The sequence below is a fragment of the Pleurodeles waltl genome, chromosome 2_2, assembly GCF_031143425.1.
Source record: "Pleurodeles waltl isolate 20211129_DDA chromosome 2_2, aPleWal1.hap1.20221129, whole genome shotgun sequence".
Classification (NCBI taxonomy): Eukaryota; Metazoa; Chordata; class Amphibia; order Caudata; family Salamandridae; genus Pleurodeles; species Pleurodeles waltl.
This window is the reverse complement of record NC_090439.1, coordinates 744,469,875-744,488,259: the sequence shown is the minus strand read 5'-3', so window position 1 is coordinate 744,488,259 and position 18,385 is coordinate 744,469,875.

Here is an 18,385-nt window from a genome sequence, read left to right as displayed (position 1 = left end):
TACTGCACCTATCCAGACCCAGTCTGAGTCACCTGGCCACACCCAGTCTAAGTCATAAGGCTGCTGTACCAGGCCACACCCAGTCTGAGGCATGAGGATGCCACAAGCTCAGGTAACAAGTTGACACATGCCCCAGATTCGCACACGAGTTCTAAAACTAGCATTGGCTTAAGAAAACATTTCTCAAAGGCAACAACAATCATTGGCCGATGCAAGGACAGGTGATTTGCTTAGGGGCACACTTTACTAAACACCATATGTGGGTTCTGGAGCATATTCGGGTTTGCAGGCCCAACAGAGAGAACACATTTTGCCAGTAGTGCTGATAAAAATGAGGATGTTTTGAAGAACCTTTGGAAAAAGGAAGAAGTAGCCCTTTAAATGTGTCTCAAACCTGCCATTGAACCCTGTGTGTGTAGTTTAAAACTGCCATTTCGACCTGACAAAATAAACCTCTTGCCAGGCCCAAAACTTCCTTTTTAATACATGTCACCCTTAGGGTAAGTCCTAAACAGGCCCGAGAGCAGGGTACATTGTATTAAAAAGCTGGACATATACTTTTAAGTTTCACTTGTCAAGGCAGTGAAAAACTCCTAAATTCATTTTTCACTACTGTGAGGCCTACCTGTCCCATTGGATAACATTGGGTTCATTTATTACATTTAATACATGTTAACTTTCAATCGGTAGCAAATAGAAATATACAGTTTGCTATCTAAAAAGTTGTAATTTAAAACCCTCTTTAATAGTAAAATCGGATATTAAATGACAATTATGAAAATGCCACTTTTAGAAAGTTGATATTTTCTTGTCTTAATCATTTAGTGCCTGTATCCTGGGTCACATGACTAGGTGTAGCTGGCAGTTGGTCTTTATGTATTGACAGTGAGCCAAAGGGCAATAGGTGTTGGCAGGATAGCCATCTCTGACTTGAAGAGGGGGTAGGAGCTGTTATCTGCCACACTTTCACAGACTCACAAAGGGTTTGCACTAGTTGTTTGTGACCCTTGTCTAGCTGGGGCCTGGGCAGGGAGGCAGGAAATTCCAGACACCTCTGAGGGTAGGAACTTCCAGAATGATCTCCTACTTCAATGTGGACACAGCTATAATTATTGGACCCTCAAGCCAAACTCTTCAGTAGATATCTGGACCTGTGGAAGACACACGACGACTGCTGTGTGACTGCAAGATGGACTGGTACTCTACTGCCCTGCTGCCCTGTTGATCTGATGCCCTGCTGCCTGAGTGAAATACCTGGGCCTGCATCCTGAGCCCAGGGTCACCAGTGTAACTACAAAGGGCTAGTTGGCTGGCCTCCTGATCAGAGGCCAGGGATAGAAAAAGCTCTAGCCACCTTGAACACAGCACCTGGACTCTGTCTGCTGTATGTCCTACCCCCAAGTGGTGCCACCCGAGGCCGGAACCCTTGAAGGTGGTTCTGAAAGTGCCCTGCCAGCCCAGCTGTGGTCCTGTGAAGTAGAACCAATACAGTGCAACACATCTCCTCACAGCCTATTCAGAACCACTGCAGCGCGATGCATCCCTGATGCCAGACCTCACAACGCAGCTCGCAGTCTCCTCAGAACCATCACTGCACATAACATCCTCAACGCAGGCCTTTGCATACCAAGTCCCTCATCGATGGCATCCTCAACGATGATGCAGGACTTTGTATCGCATGCCCTTCACCGACTGCCTTTTCAACAATGACGGAGGATTCTGTAGCGCAGCCCTGCAGCTCGTTGGAGCTGCCACTGCGTGATGCATCATCAACATGGGTTCTGACAACATGCTGCAAAGCAGGATTCAAGATACCTTGGTTCAGCAAGCCTACTTTGGTCCTTGTAGCTGGCCTGGGCTCCATAACAGCCAACCTGAACTTGTGACTTTGTCCCTGTCAGGCAAGGTCAGATAACCACAGTTGGTGCTTTGTGCTTTTAGGCACTATTTTTTCTTAAATCTTGAAATTACAATTCTCCGGTTCAGCTGATTGGATTTTTTGTCGTTTTGTTGTCAAATAATTTATTAAATATTAGTCTACTTTTCTAAATTGGTGTGTGATTTTTCTTGTGTTTTCACTTTATTACTGTTTGAAGTGCTGCATAAGTAGTTTTCACATTGTGTCCAAGTTGAGCCTGATTGCTTTTGTGCCAAACTACAAGAGAGTTAAGCATGGTAGCACAGGCTGGGTTTTCTAGTTGCTGTTGTTGCTGAGACTGTATTTGGGGTTTTACCTCCTTCAATCAGTAAACCAATTTTCTACAGAAAGTATTTAAAAAGGATAGCAAAAGATAAAAACCATGTTTATTTTTTAGGTTAGATTGCAAGTGGGATACAATAGTAGATTAGTGTATATTTTGCCAACTTCAGTGCGTAATCACAGATAACTGGTTCCAATTCTTTTAAGCTAGTTTGGTGGGATAATATATTGACTTCGGAAATCTTTGTGTAGCCAGTTAGAAACAGTAGGTAAATGCACCGATTGCAGCAATGTGTAGCATGAATGTTACAGATTTTAATTCAAGTGAGAAAGTTATGTGTGGGTAACATAGTAGACACAAGTCCAATCGCAATGAGACAGATCAGTGGATTAATAAAAAATATTCTAGCTATTGCATCAAGAATTTTCAGTTCTATTAAGGGCACGGAGGTGAGGATTATGCTTTTTCTTTCTTTACTGAGAAAATGACAGCAGCCAATCAAATTAAAGTAAACAAAAAACTACATTTACCAATATTTTTGTAGTCCATATCCTGCCCTATCCCAGGCCAGCTTTCCATATAAATGCCTCTGTTCCTTTAGTCCTTCCTCTTTCTTTGCTGCTTGCAGCCAGAGATAAGTGCCTATTACAGTTCTTTATTAAAATATACATTTATGTAGTTGTATATGTATATTTCAGGCCCATGGAGCGGGAGCGGGGATTGAGCAGTGCTTGTGAGAGGAATCCTCCTCTCTTTATATCTATGCACACATTCACTCTCACACCCCCGATCGATCCTGCAAATCAATTTCGGATCGGTGGCGTCAAGTGAATTAACAGCTTCACTGCCCAGCCTTCGGGAGCGCATATAGAGGTGCTATGTGTCTGCGTGCGGTGTGCGTTTGGGTTTTTCCTGGCCCCCCGTGGAAGCAACGAGCGCTGCCTAGAGGACTCAGTCCTCTCTTTATGTCTATGCACGCGCATGCGTGCAAGCCGATTTCTGACTGGAATTTGTGTTGGTGATTGGCTCGAGGGCAGCGCACGTGCTTAACAAGTTGTGCAGGACCCCCAGAACACCCAACAGGGCGTAAAAATGTGCAAGAGCCTCGCCCTAGGGGAATTTTGAGCAGGTGCTCCCTCCACCTTCAAATTTGGGCCATAATAAGAGTTTATTCTCTTTCCTGATTTAGGAGTTTCTACTTTGGTGACCTGCTGGGTCTGATTCCCTCCCCCCTTTGAACTCCTTCATATCCTCTACCTTTTTTAAGCATGGTGTATTACGCAGAAGAGGACAAATATTACCAAGAGAAGGCAAAAGTGCCTTTTGAGCATCAGATGGAAGAGAGATTGGTACAGGCCCTGGGCCATCATCTACAGGACTCTGTTAACCAATCTTTAGGAAAGGCTTTATAGCCTTTCATACAGCCCTTATTGAGGTTTAGAGAAAGACAATTGCTGGGGCGGCCGCTCATTGGGCCATTACATAGAAAAAATGTATCTGATGATGCAGGCTTTGTCCTGAGAGCTTCTATGGGACCTTTATCCTCTGCGGAGATATTGACTCAGATGGCTGCCTCAGTGCTAAAAGACGATGAATATGGGCATGGGGTTTCCTTGGTTGCTGAGACTTTTCCAACCCCTTCAGTACCTCGGACTGAGGAGTCCCGATCCTATGACCCTCATTCCTCTGACTCAGACCACGCCACGAAACCTGCCAAATTCAAGCGCAAGACCCACCACACCTCAACGGAGATGGTGGTCCAAAACAATTTACTATTTGAACCTGATGGCAAAATACATCCAAGATCTACAGAGTGGGTACAAAGTATGGAAGTGGCCCATTATGTACAGGAGAGACTGCGTAAAAGTTTTGACAAAGACGTGCGTAATACATTATGCTCTGAATGTCCTCGTCCCTCTTTAAATGGTAAGGTGGCCGACATCTCTGAATTGGACCCTAGTGTAGCCACGCTCCTCAAGAAGTTTACCAAAGATCCCAAGAAGGGCCTGGATTGGGCCTGGAGGGCTTGCCAGGACAAGCTTCTCGACCTCTCAGGACCCATTACAAAAATCCTGGAGCTAGCTATGCAAGCAAAGCAATCCAGTATGCTGTTGGACCCTGAAGCTATCTTAGAATGGGCTCAGAGGGCTATATATCTTCTAGGGAATGCCAATTGTGCCATGTCTACGGAACAACGGAAGTCGTTCTTGATGCGCATAGAACCTAAATTAGCTGAACTGGCCCCTGGAACATTGGCAAATGGTTTGCTTTTCGGTGATACATTTGTAAAGGATCTGGGCAAATACATTTCCACCTTTTCTGCCCTTGACAACGCTCAGACCTCTATGAAGAGGATGTTTAGTGGTGGCCTTTTTACCAGGGCCGGACGCTATCGGGGTCGAGTGCCAGGCCTAGGTTTTTATCAGACCTCAGGATATTCCCAGAGAGGTTGAGGCTCCTACCAAGCTTCATCGGGATTCTACCCCTCCAGGAACAGGAGAGGCTGTGGACGTGCCTACAGAGGCGGTGGACGAGGTGGTGTCAGCACCGCAGATGTCACCACATCAGGTGAGAGTAATTCCCTTTGCGGAGGTTATTCTGGGAGGGAGGCTGAAATGGCATTTACTGGCTTGGGAGCGCATTTCTCAAGACCCGCGGGTTTTACAGACAGTTCCTTACAGACTGGAATTTTATTTCCCTCGCAGACGGAAGTAGCTCCTTTCCCGCTTCCTTTTTCCCAAACAGAGAGTGCTTTCATAGACCACAAAACCGTTGTGCTTGTTCGCAAACAGGCAATAGTCAAGATGCTTCGCCATCAGGGAGGTTTTGCCAATACAATCTTCCTGGTCCAGAAAAAAGGAGGAGGTTATTGTCTTGTTCTCAATCTAAAAGTCTTAAATTCTTGGATAGTTTACTGCCATTTCAAAATGGAGGGTATACACCTATTAAGAGATCTTTTGCAAGAAAGAGACATTTATATGGAGAGCTGGCCTGGGATAGGGCAGTATACGGACTACATGAATATTGGGAATTGTAGTTTTCTGTTTACTTGAATTTGATTGGCTTTTGTCATTTTCTTAGTAAAGGAAAAGAAAGCATAATCCGAAGCCTCCGGCCCTGACACAGAATGCATTTATTACAGTGATCTATGTAACTTAATGACATAGGTTCCAGTTCTAGTGAGATACCTTCCTTATTGCAGTGCATTGGCAATGCGACCGCAATATAAGCAGAATCTGGTCATTTAAAAGGCACAATTTTATAAAAAACACAAATTGGAACATTCACCTCCTAAAAGGCCCGATGTAGTGACTAACACCAACTCAAATTCTGAAGGCCCTCATCCAGCTTGCCTTCATAACCTGGGCACACCCAAGGCTGTCGGCTGATCTCGGCAAGAGGACCCAGTGCCTTAATTGTACAGCTGCAATCAGGAAATCGATTTAGAGTTATCATCGCGTCTGACCTTAAAGTAAACTTACAAGGGGACACGAATAGGTTGATGAACATTTGACTCTCAATTAAGATGTTCTTACCATAGCTCCAGTACATAATTAATAACCAATACACAATAGTCAATAATCATCAACAATCAATAACATCAATGATCAATGGAGCCAATAATTGACACGCACCATGACCTTTCAGTCATGAATAACCTTTATTAAAAATTTGAATATTTATTTCCCTATATTAACAATGTTAAGGTCATGTAAATTAATCTCAATATCAAATGAAACACACACAGAAACAATACTGGCAGTCCAAAACGGCGGAAGAAACGTAATCTAATCAAAGCTTGAACTACCACACAATCTAAGGCTATGGTGCAAATCAATAAAAAGTCAACTGCGTCGAAGTAATTTAATACATTAACTTTAGCAGAGAAATTCATCAAGCATTAATCCCTATCAACATGATTTCATTAGTAAGGATCCTTAACTAACATCAGAGTAGCATCAGCATGTTGGGATTCATGCAAAACAATTAAGTAACACAAATATATTTGAAAAACATCTAACTATGGCTCTATCAAAACAATGCAGTTGGTACATAGAAAGAAAAAGCAAATATGCATAATAATCAACAGTCTATTTCGTTATACCTATCCTCAGTGTGGATCAACAAGCAGACTCAGGGGGTTATTCTAACTTTGGAGGAGGCGTTAATCCGTCCCAAAAGTGACGGAAAAGTGACGGATTTACCACCAGCCGTATTACGAGTCCATTATATCCTATGGAACTCGTAATACGGCTGGTGGTATATCCGTCACTTTACCGTCACTTTTGGGACGGATTAACACTCCTCCAAAGTTAGAATAACCCCCTCAGTCTTTGTCCCAGGACATCAGTCGATCAGTGAGGCATCAGGATTCAGCATCAAAGTTCAGAAAACGCAAATTCTCTAAGCATTAAAGTTAAACATGCCTCTTGTCAAGACGCACAAGAAAAATTGACCTTTTGGCCAGCAAGAAAATGGGCAATGAATCTGTCTTCTATCAATGCTACATCGTTATATTAAAACTACTTCCCAAACCCCTATTGGACAGTTAAGAGCATGTTCACACTTTATCCAATAAAACTAAAACTCCAAATCTATGAATTCTATTATTACTCCAGTCACATGTCATTGAGTTGTTTGTCTTGTAATGTCCTCATCATCCGGCTTGTCAGGTAACAATATTGTTGCATCTTCCACTCCAATCAGTATCTCCATTGTTCTTCTCCTGAGAAAGTCAGTCTCACACACATTACACACAAAATGTTAAATTAACAGGAACATCATCTTCTAGCAGTCGGTTCTCATGAGAAAGCTGCCGTTATGAGCACATTTAAACAATACAATAGAAATCTCAGTTTAACTCTTTAGGACAGCCATTTTATTAAACATTAAGAAATACAGCTTTGACATGAGGCCTGGCAAGTAGGCCAAGACATTCGCTAAGTTAAGGCCTACAATTAATAAAGCTTGAGCATAATGTATAACCCTTAATATGACATATTACTGCATTAGTCAAACATATATTCAACATTCCATAATATTAAATCATTGATTAGTACTTTTCGTTAACATTGGTGGTACTCTTCGTAATCACATTTTCAAATGCGTGCATTATTTTTCTACGATATTTTACTTTCTACATAAACTTATTATTCGGAATATATAAACACTCATTAATACTTTTTATTAATACACCGGTGCTAGAAATCCCTCCTCTGATGACTAAATGTGTCATCACACTAACTACCACCCACACATTTTTGCATCAGCTAAAATTCTATCAATTCAATCCCTTCATATTTTTGTTTCCCCTTTGAATTTTCTCTGTACAATTTTTCACTTTTCTTTTCTTCCTCCTCTGATTATTCTTTGACCTTTTCAATTTAATCCTTTTGCATTATTTGCACAATCCCCATATTCAAATTAGACAAACCACAAAAATGAATATCCTTTGCACGATTTTCAATAGTATCCCATTCCAAATGTCGCTGAGCCAATTTCCCAATGAAGCAAAACCTTTGCCAATCTTTTTCCAAACACCTAATTCTTTCCATTATTTCAAATCAGCACTTGCATTAGTCAGATTAGTAAGTAAGTCTCTTAGCTCTCTACTGTTATCAGGAATATACGAACAACAATGCCTAAAATTAATCATTCTACAGACTCCACCATCCTTCGCTAAAAGAATGTCTAAAGCAAGATGATTTTGAAGAGTCATAGCTCTATCAGCAAACTCAGTATCAATCAGGAATATTGCTCCTGAAAAATTTGTCAGCATGTTATCCACAAAAGTAGGCAACATTTGAATCTTTATCGAATTCAGAATGACTCCCACTGAAGGAATCACTGCTCCAAATATATCTCCCACTATACCAGAAGAGGATTCCCTCCTCTGTCTCTTATGATGTAATTCAGTCACTTTCTGAAACTTCTTCAAATCCTCCATTTGATAAATCTTTGGGAAAGCTATCCCCAAATAACATGTCCCATACCACTCTCTTGGAAGATAGTAATAAGCATTGAGACCACAGATGTGAGAAATCCCAGGAATAGCAGGGTCCTGTCCATTCAACATAAACATCCATTTACTCTGAAACAAAAACACATGCTTACATTCACTCGTTCCCACAAATAAAGTGTCAGTGCGCGATTTAGGCCTGTATATATAAAGTTTCACTACGTGTTGTGCATCCAAAGCTAATTTCCCTTGCGTTTGATTGCACTATAAGCATAATCATTCTTGTAAGTCCTTTTCTCTCAGCCTTTTTCTAATTTCTCCTTTAATGCCTTTCTCCTGTCATCTGTGCGATCTAAGAAGCTTTTCTCTAAAGGTGTAAGCAAGCATGTCATATTATTGCGGTGTGTATAAGCTGTGCCAAACGTCAATGTAGGTTCAAAGAAGCCTCTAACTATTACTATGTCATTATCCTTAGCTACTCCACTCCAATACCTAATTATAGGAACAAAGAAAAACACAACATCATAATTTGAATAAAAGTACTGTATGTACTCCTGGTTATAAAATGTTGTTAGTAACAGACTACAACTAATTCCATAAGTTAGAGGCAAGCTGTGGTAGGTGACTCCTTCCTCAACTGATGAAGGAATCTGCGTACACACATAATAATTCTTCGCATCCATTGTCTCAACATACTCACTCAACAAGCGATAGAAAACATTAGAAGAAAGTTCTCCTTGCACATTAGTATCCTCATGCAAATATTTCTCATCTAGCCTAACCTTTCCTATTGCCGTTAGTGCAGTAGTCATCTCAAAAGCAGAAATATGGTTGGCTTCACTCTTATCAAGAACAGACATACCCTCAATCAACACCACAAACAATATACCACATATAATCACCAAACCAATGCTCATATATTTACAGCACCCAGCATTCCTATCCTGTTCACTAATGTTGCTCATGATCTGTAAAGAATCGGAAAGCAGAAGAAATTTAGAAAAACTTGCAGCAAAAATCAAAAATAGACAACTCTTCTTTCAGCAGTCATTTATAGCTCTCAGTCTCACTTCCAGGATCCCTTGTCAAAATCAGTAAGCAGCTTTGTCAAAATCAGGTTTCCAAAGTCAAATCAAGTTATCAATGTCTCTTCCAGTTACTTTTAACAATCTCTTTCTCAAACATTTCTCTCAGATTGTTTTGACAGTTCAGTTCAGCTTCCTTCAAGTGCCAACATATTGACCTGGAATCTCTCTATCTAAACAAAAGGACAAGAACTCTTGCTGCCATTCATTCGTAGTTGCATAATCCCATTCAGGACCTGCATATCTTCGACTTGCTATTCTCTTTCTTTTCAATTTCCGATTAACATTCAGTTCTCCTTCACTTAGATCTTCTCTCCTTGTGGTATCTACTTCCTCTTCTATGGTTGTCTCAGCAACCACTTCTTTTCTTCTTTCTACTTGAGACTCCTGCCACTTATCTCCTTTCAGTGGACCTTTTGTCAGTGTTCTCTTCAGTGTCAAACTTGAACCTTCTCCTTGTTCTGCGGTGTTCTTTCTTGATGGACCTGCAATCGGTTCAGGAGGAGTCAGATCACATTGACTTTGATTCACCTTAACTCCTTTCCCCTCTGGGCCTGGCAATTGCTCTGTTTGTCTCTCAAGATCGTCTGCTTCTGAGGAAGCCCTCCTCTGACTAGGCTCTCCTGCTGCCTCAATTGAGATAGGCTCTCCGTCACCCTCCTGGAGGTCTTCTCCTTCGTCTCTCACTGAACCGTCCACAACGGGCTCAGATCAGGTCTCAGTTCCCCTTTGTTCTCCTTCCAGCTCTGTCGGTGACTTGTCTCACTGTTGTTGGTACTCTCAACAACGTTTCTTCTTGATCCAGTGGACATGCCATTTTTTTGTGTGACTTGTGTGAATCCAGTTCGGAATTCCAGCACACTTCACAGCTGTGGTAGTTGTCAAAACTACCTGATAAGGTCCCTTCCAACGAGGCTCCAAACATGTTTTCCTCACGTGTTTCTGGACCACAACCCAGTCTCCAGCTCTAAGATTGTGTCCTGGGTCATGGATGGGTGACAGTGTGGTGGCTTCCACCTGCTGAGACAAAGAGCGAACATCATCAGCCAGACCTTTGCAGTAATCCAACACCATATCATCTGTAATGTTGACAAGTGGATTTGCAGGCACCGCTGGCAAACTCATTGATCTGCCAATGAGGATTTCGTGCAGTGATAATCCTGTCTTCCTGTCAGGTATGTGTCTCTTTGAGATCAGCACTGTAGGCAATGTGTCAGGTAATTTCAAATTCGTGGACGTACACATCTTTGAAACTCTTGACTTCAAGGTACCATTCATCCGTTCCACTAGTCCTGATGCTTAAATGCAACTTCTGCTCAATGTTCAATGCTGCACACAGTAATTTAATTACTTCATTGTTGAAGTGACTCCCCCTATCTGATTCTAAAGAGATCGGGAATCTGAAAAGCGGTATCACTTCCCTAAGCAGTAGTTTTGCTACTGTTAGACTATCATTTCTTTGAGTAGGGTAAGCTTCAATCCAGTGACTAAAGATGCAGACAATCACCAACACATATCTCAAACCTCCACACACAGTCATTTCAATAAAATCCATCTGCATTCTGCTGAATGGACCTCCCGCTCTTCCAAAGTGGCTCAAATTAACCACTGTCCCTTTCCCCGCGTTTAGTTGTTGGTAAATGACACATCGATGGCAAACTGCTTAAGCAACTTGTCTAAACTTTGGTTTGAACCAATCATGTTTTAACAATCGAATCATTGCATCCCTCCCAATATGTGCTTGACCATGGTAGTACCTCGCCATTTGAAACAACAGGCTATTTGGCAAAACCAATTGACCTTCTTCGGAAACCCACAATTCATCTTGTCCTTGCACACATTTCCTTTTGTTCCGTGAACGCTTTTCTTCCCTGTCAACATTATTCTGCAACGTTTTCAATTCTTCCAAAGTGTTAATTCTTTTCAATGCATAGCTTGTACAAGTTTCATCTTCTTTAGGTAACAGTTCTCATTTGTCTTTGAATGATATACAGTTCAATGCGCAAAACCTTGCGACTTGATCCGCATATCCATTTCTCTATGACACAAAGTCCTGCGACTTCAGATGTACACTGCATTTCACCACGGCAATCTTTTCAGGCGTTTCAATAGCATGTAACAATTCTTTAATTCTCTCACCATTTCTTACTGGTGAACCAGAAGAGGTCATGAAACCTCTCTGTGACCACAACTGGCCAAAATCATGGACTATTCCAAATCTATACTGGCTATCCGTATAGATTGTAACTTTCATCTAAGCAGAAACATGGCACGCTTTAGTAAGGGCTACCAGTTCTGCTACTTGAGCAGAATACACTCCTCGAAGCCAAGAAGCTTCCAAGGTACCAGTAATTGTGCACAAAGCATATCCTGCTCTCAGTGTCCCTGTATTGTCCCTCAGGCAAGAACCACCAACAAAGATAATTTGGTCATTTTCTTCCAATCGGATTTCTCTAATGTAAGGTTTCGGTTTTGTGCACAAGTCAGTTACTTCAAGACAGTCATGCTCAACATCTTCCACTTTTTCAATTTTTACATTTTCACTCGGAAGTAAGGTTGCCGGGTTCAGCACTGTACATCTTTTCAATGACACATTTGGTGGCCCTAGAATATTCGTTTCATAGCTGGTCAACCTTGCACCAGTCAAATATTGGGTTTTCGTTCTTGCAAGTAAAATCTCAATAGAATGAGAGACCATTGCAGTCAGGGAATGTCCCATCACAATGCCTTCACACTGTGTTAGGCTCTGACCAACTGCTGCATTTGCGCGCAAACAACCCAGTAAGGCTGCTGCAACTGGGTCCAAAGTAGCTGAAAAATATGCTACGCGGCGGTTTACACCTCCGTGGACCTGTGTCAAGACAGACAAAGAACATGCATTATGCTCATGACAAAACAATGTGAAAGGTTTAATGTAATCAGGCATACTTAAAGCTGGACCCCGGAAACATGCTCTATCTGAATTCAGTGACCACTTTTATTTCAGCCTATTCTAACACTATGGGGTCAGTTACTTCCTTATGAGTCAGTTTATTCAATGGTATCGAAATGACTGGAAAATTTGGAATCCATTGGCGACAATAACCTACCATCCCTAAAACCATCCTGTCATCGCTCTGTGTGATTGGGGGACTTATCTGCAATACGGTTGTAATCCTTTCTCTGGATATCTTTCTTGAACCCTTCTCAATCTGATGACCCAAATATTTTACTACCTTCTGACAATACTGCAATTTAAGCGGGGACACTTTGTTGCCATTCTTTCCTAAATGGTTTAACAGGGCAATTGTATCATACTTGCACTCGTCTCTTGTTTTGGACACAATCAGCAAGTCATCAATGTACTGCACCAAGGTCGATTGGAAAGGCAATTCCAGCGACTCCAAATTCTTTTTCAAGATCTGATTGAATATTGAAGGTGACTCTGAAAACCCTTGAGGAATTCTGCACTAGTAATACACTCAATCCAGGAATTTGAAACAAAAGAGAAATTATCTATCCTCATGAAGAGGCACAGAAAAGAAAGCTTGTGACAAATCAATGACAGTGAACCATTTTGCATCACATGGAATCTGAAACATTATCACAGCTGGATTTGGCACCATGGGACAACATTTGACCACAATCTCATTTATTTTTCTCAAATTCTGGTCAATTTGAACTTTCCCACAGGGCTTTTTCAAACCCATTATCAGTGAATTACATGGATTGCTAAATACTTCCTTCAGAACCCCTTGCTTTACAAAGTCTGCAATAATCTGGGCTACTTTCATAAGGACATCTTGCGGCATGTGGTACTGTGGAAGTTGAGGGAAAACTGCATTCGGCTTCACAGTAGCATTGACTGGATCAACTCCCTTTATCAGACCTCTTTTCTTGTCAAATCCCACACTTTCTCTTTAACCGTTCCCTGTAAATCAGGATGAAGCTCTTTCACTGTGAACATTGGGAAACATTCAATCAGAGGGTACTGCTCATTTGTAGTTTCACACTCTGTCTCTGGGGCTTGGTCATCGTCATCATCACTATTCGTCTGAATCTCAATCCCTCATTTGAACAAGTAATAGAACACCTTGTCTTACACAGCAAGTCTCTTCCCAGAGGGGGATGCGGGACTTGAATCGCAGACTACGAATTTATAGAATCCCTGATAGTTGCCGATCTCAACTTGGACTGGATCTGTAATCGGGTTTGTCAAACACTGGTTTGCTATTCCAACAACCTGAACTGTTCTACCTGAAAGGGGCAAATTTGGAACTTCTACACTTCTTACTGTAGAGCGTGTAGCTCCCGTGCCAACCAAGAATGAAACTCTGTGTCCCATGACCTTACTCTTCACATAGGGTCCTCTTTGATCTACTTCTAAGGAAGTTGCAAGCACACATGGCTCCTCATCCGAACTGTCACTCGTCCATTCATCATTTATTCCATTCTCACTGTGTAACAGGAATTAGTGCACTGTATTACTACTTTGGTTATGCCTCTGACCTGTGACCTGTTGAGAAAGCATCATCTGTTGCTGTTCCATTGGGGCTTGAGGTATTTGAATTTGTTGTCTAGGTACCATGGGAACCTGCTGTTGCATTGGCTGCAACTGTGACATTTGTGCATGTGGCATTTGCTGCATGGGCTGAAACTTTTGCACTTGATTCACATTAGTCTGAAAATTTGGATTAGGACCTCTCACTCTCGGTCCTCTCACATTCTGGAATGAATTGATGTCATTACTCTGCTGAACGACACCTTCCTGCACCATCATCGGACACTCCTGTTTCTAAAGTCCAACATCTCCGCAAATGCGACATGGCAATAACTTCTTCATCCCCTGCACATCATTCTGAACCACTACAGTATTTAAGTCTGGACCACGATTCATGTTTCCTCCACGACCTCTACCTCTCATTTGGGGCTGAAACATCATGTTTCCCTGCTGCTGGGGGCTGAAACATCATGTTTCCCCCTGCTGTGGTAACTGTTGTGGAAAATGTCCTTGCCCTCCTGTTTGAGCTGCTTTAATCTGCATCACCATCGCCTTCTCTTTCAGCTTTTTCTGCTTCAACTCAATCTCGTCACTGTAGTATTTCGCATACTGCAACACCTCATCAATCGGTGTTGCTTGCCAGCAAATCTTAGGTCTCAATCCTTCCACGAATCTGAACACAAAATGGAGCATGTCTTTCACCTCAATTGTCTCTGTACCACTCTAATGCTTGAATGCCTGCAACAATCTCTCATAGTACGCATGTATGGACTCCTTTGCTTCCTGAGCTGTTCTGTCAATCCTCTGCCAATCAATATTCTTCGGCCAAATTTTCGTTTTCAAAAACTCAATCACCTTATAGTAAGATTTCATTACCTCAGGAGATGGTGTATCTATATTTTTGTCTCCTTCTGGTTCGCTTGTAGGCCAATCTACAATCCTCTTACACTTGATTCACAGATCAGCTGGAACCACTATCTCTAGTGATGTGTACAAGTCCTCCCATAGGCACTTTGCAAGTTTCACAAACCTGTCTGTCTGCTGATACCATTCTACTGGCTATTCTCTCAATTTTGGATAATCATTTGTAAATGACAGAATGTCACTTCTGCTCCACGGGACATGAAAGAAATTCCCCCCTGGAATCTCTCTCATCAGTAACATTTTCACTGGATCTTTATCCTGCTGCACATTTGCAGTCAGCTCCAAAGAATGCCTTCCCATTTGTCTAATGCTCCCCAGGTCTGAGCACTTTGAAGCAATTCCTTAAGGTGTGCCTTCATTCCGGCAGATCTCATGTGTTCAAAATATTTAGCTTCAAAATCTAATCTGTAACTCCTTTTCAAATGCTTTGTTTTCTCTATTTCTATGCCATATTTCTCTACCAAGTCTGCTAGTTTCTGACCTTTCTGCTCATCTCTCTCGATTCTAACCTATTCACCCCCATAGTTCCCTCAATGAGTTCATCCGCTTCCATGCTTAGCCTAATATAATTCAAATACTCCTCTCCCTTAGGAGCACTCTGTGGGGTATTCAGCTTGTCTAAACATTCAGTCCATTGCTGAGCTGTTAAACCTTGTAATGAAATATTATGTGCTTGGACCGGTGGAACCTGCTGTGCAACTACATTCAGGGTCTGGGGTGTCAATAATTTCCAACTCTAGCTAATGTTTGGCCCTGCCATAGTATCTGGAAGGGTTACAAATGGACTAAGGTTTAACAATGATCTCGACCCGTCAAAAGTCTGTCCCACTAGAGAGACTGCTTGAGCATTTTCATTATGTCCTCCCCTTATTATATTCTGAGACATTGCTCCCTGTTCACCTACAGTAGGTTTCTTTTGTGCAAATAATGGTACCACTGGACCAACAGTAATTGGTAGCAATATAGTATCTGGGGCTGTTCTGGTACTTATGGTTCTGGTAACTCCCATATTTTGATTAATCATCGGAGTCATATCTGACTGTGTCCCTGTTACTGCAGTAAATCTTGGCATTTCCTGCAGCTGCACTTGGGTCAGTAAAATTGGAGTTGGTTCAGTCTGAACCAATAACGGTCTCAGGTAAACCTGTTCCATAGGCACCATTAAGTTCGAAGTTGTTTCCATAATGGGCACATCACGATAAATTCTCTGAACCTGTGGTGGTTTCACCTGATTTTGCACTACAGGAGTAGTAGGCACATTAAGACCACTCTGCATCGCATTCTGTGTCAGGCTAGCATTAACCTGCGTCAGACTCATTGTCTCATTAACCTGTGTCTGGGCCGTCGGATCAGCACTGGTACTTGGACCACTCTCATGTACTGTATATGGTGGTGGGCGATCTCTCAATAACTGTGTAATAAACTCATAATCATTTGATTCCTCCTCCACTGTTGAAGACTTTCTAGCCTCCTTACTTTCGGACGGACTTTTGTTTGTTTTCCTAGTAGCTTTCCTTCCTTCCTTCTCATTGTCCTGCGTAATTGCCGGAAACAACTGAATTCTGTGCACAGTCTCCATCCTCCAAACTCTCCAAACACTGTCCCATCTAGCCTCTGCTAGAGTCTTTCTCATCCTCCTCTCAAAATTCTGTTGCTGTTGCTGTCTGACTACTAACTCCCAAATCGCTAATGCCTCAAACTGTGCTGGTCTAGGAAGGGACTTCAATTCATATAGCACCATCCTTAAATGCTCCAAACCCCTCAAATTGAACGTTCCATTTGTAGGAAACGCTAAGTTCCTGTCCTTTCCGGTCAATTTGCGCTATTGCTTTAGCCAAAGACCTGGCGCAAGACCCTTCTCTTCCATTACAATATAAGCCGGTGTACCTTCTAGCAGTGTAGCCTCACCTACACTCGTAATATACGTATCTCCCCTTAGGGCACTTTGTAAAGCTTTGAAAAATGTCATCTTTTCTACCTTTTTGTTATTCAAAATCAAATCAGGAAGTGACTTTTAATCCCAAGATTCTTTTTACCTACTTTCTCAACCAATTGCCTCTCATGGACAGCTGCCAATCCGTGTGCAACCTTCCTCACTAACCAACCTATCCCAGCCTGGCTCCAATGACGTCACACTCACACATACTGTGGCTGACAAAGTCTTGCGGCTTGTCCTTCCAAACTCTGATTCACACGTAATAATGCAAAAATTGTGAGCACTAATCAAAACCAAAAAAACAAAAACAAATCTGCTGGTTTACTACAGGAAAAGGTAACACAATCGCTTCAGAAACCATACGGATTTTTCACTGATGGCTCTTCCCGCACTTACAGCTACTCCTTCTTTCTCGGGCTCCCAGATTCGCCAGAAAAATTCGACCCACAAATTTCACTCTCAACTGATCAATGGGTTTGTCCTAGTGCAGATAGTACTCACCAAATCTCAGTCGAAATTTTCTTTCACTCACTTTGACTCACACTCTGACCACACCTGATCAACCTACTAAACCAAACAGATTACAACATAAAACCAAGTGTCTCATAAACTTTTCAATATACTCTGGAGTCTTAGACCACGCAGGGTCCGTACATCAACAACCACGTGGAACATTTTTGAGCACAAAGTGCCACACACATGTGAAGTTTGACGACTTCCGTACTCTCACACTGTGGAGTACGTAGACCACATCTACAACTTAATTTGGAGTATGCAAACTCCCTAAAACCCGCACAGACCTCACAATTCATCTGCAATTTGCATAAGCTGTGCAAGTGCAACCTACTTCATTCACTCTGTCACCAGAACACCCTCAAACAACAATTTGCAGGAGCCAGGATTCTGATAAAGCCATTTATGGACTTAAGGGAACATTTTCTCTCCAGTTAGCATCATTGAAAAACAAAATCCAAATCTCAATAATAATGTACTCTCAAAGGACCAACTCATCAAGCTGCTACCATCTCTGGGACCTCTAATCCTGCTACTATCTCTGTTATAAGCTCTTAAGGAGATAAACCATGAGTCTCTTACCATCTCTTTTAACACCTGTCACTCTGTACTGTCACTCTGTACCGGTTGTCTACAATAAGCTTTTAAGGAGACTAACCATTACCTCTGCTACAATGTGTCTGTTAGCGCATATGACCTTAATAAGTAAACTTACAAGAGGACATGAATAGGTTGATTAACCTTTTGACTTGCAATTAAGATGTTCTTACCATAGCTCCAGTACATAATCAATAACCAATACACAATAATCAATAATCATCAACAACCCATAACATCAATAAACAATGGAGTCAGTAATTGTCACGCACCATGACCTTTCAGTCATGAATAATCACACCTTTTAGTAAAAATTAGAATATTAATTTCCCTATATTAACAATGCTAAAATCATGTAAATTAATCTCAATATCAAATGAAACACAAACAAAAACAATACTGGCTGTCCAAAACCGTAGAAGAAACGTAATCTAATCAAAGCTTGAACTACCACATATTCTAAGGTTATGGTGCAAATCAATAACAAAGTCAACTGCATCGAAGTAATTTCATATATTAAGTTTAGCAGAGAAATTCATCAAGCATTAATCCCTATTAACATGATTTCATTAGTGAGGATCCTTAACTAACATCATATTAGCATCAGCATGTTGGGCTTCATGCAAAACAATTTGGTAACACAAATTTGGAAAACATCTAACTATGGCTCCATCAAAACAATGCAGTTTG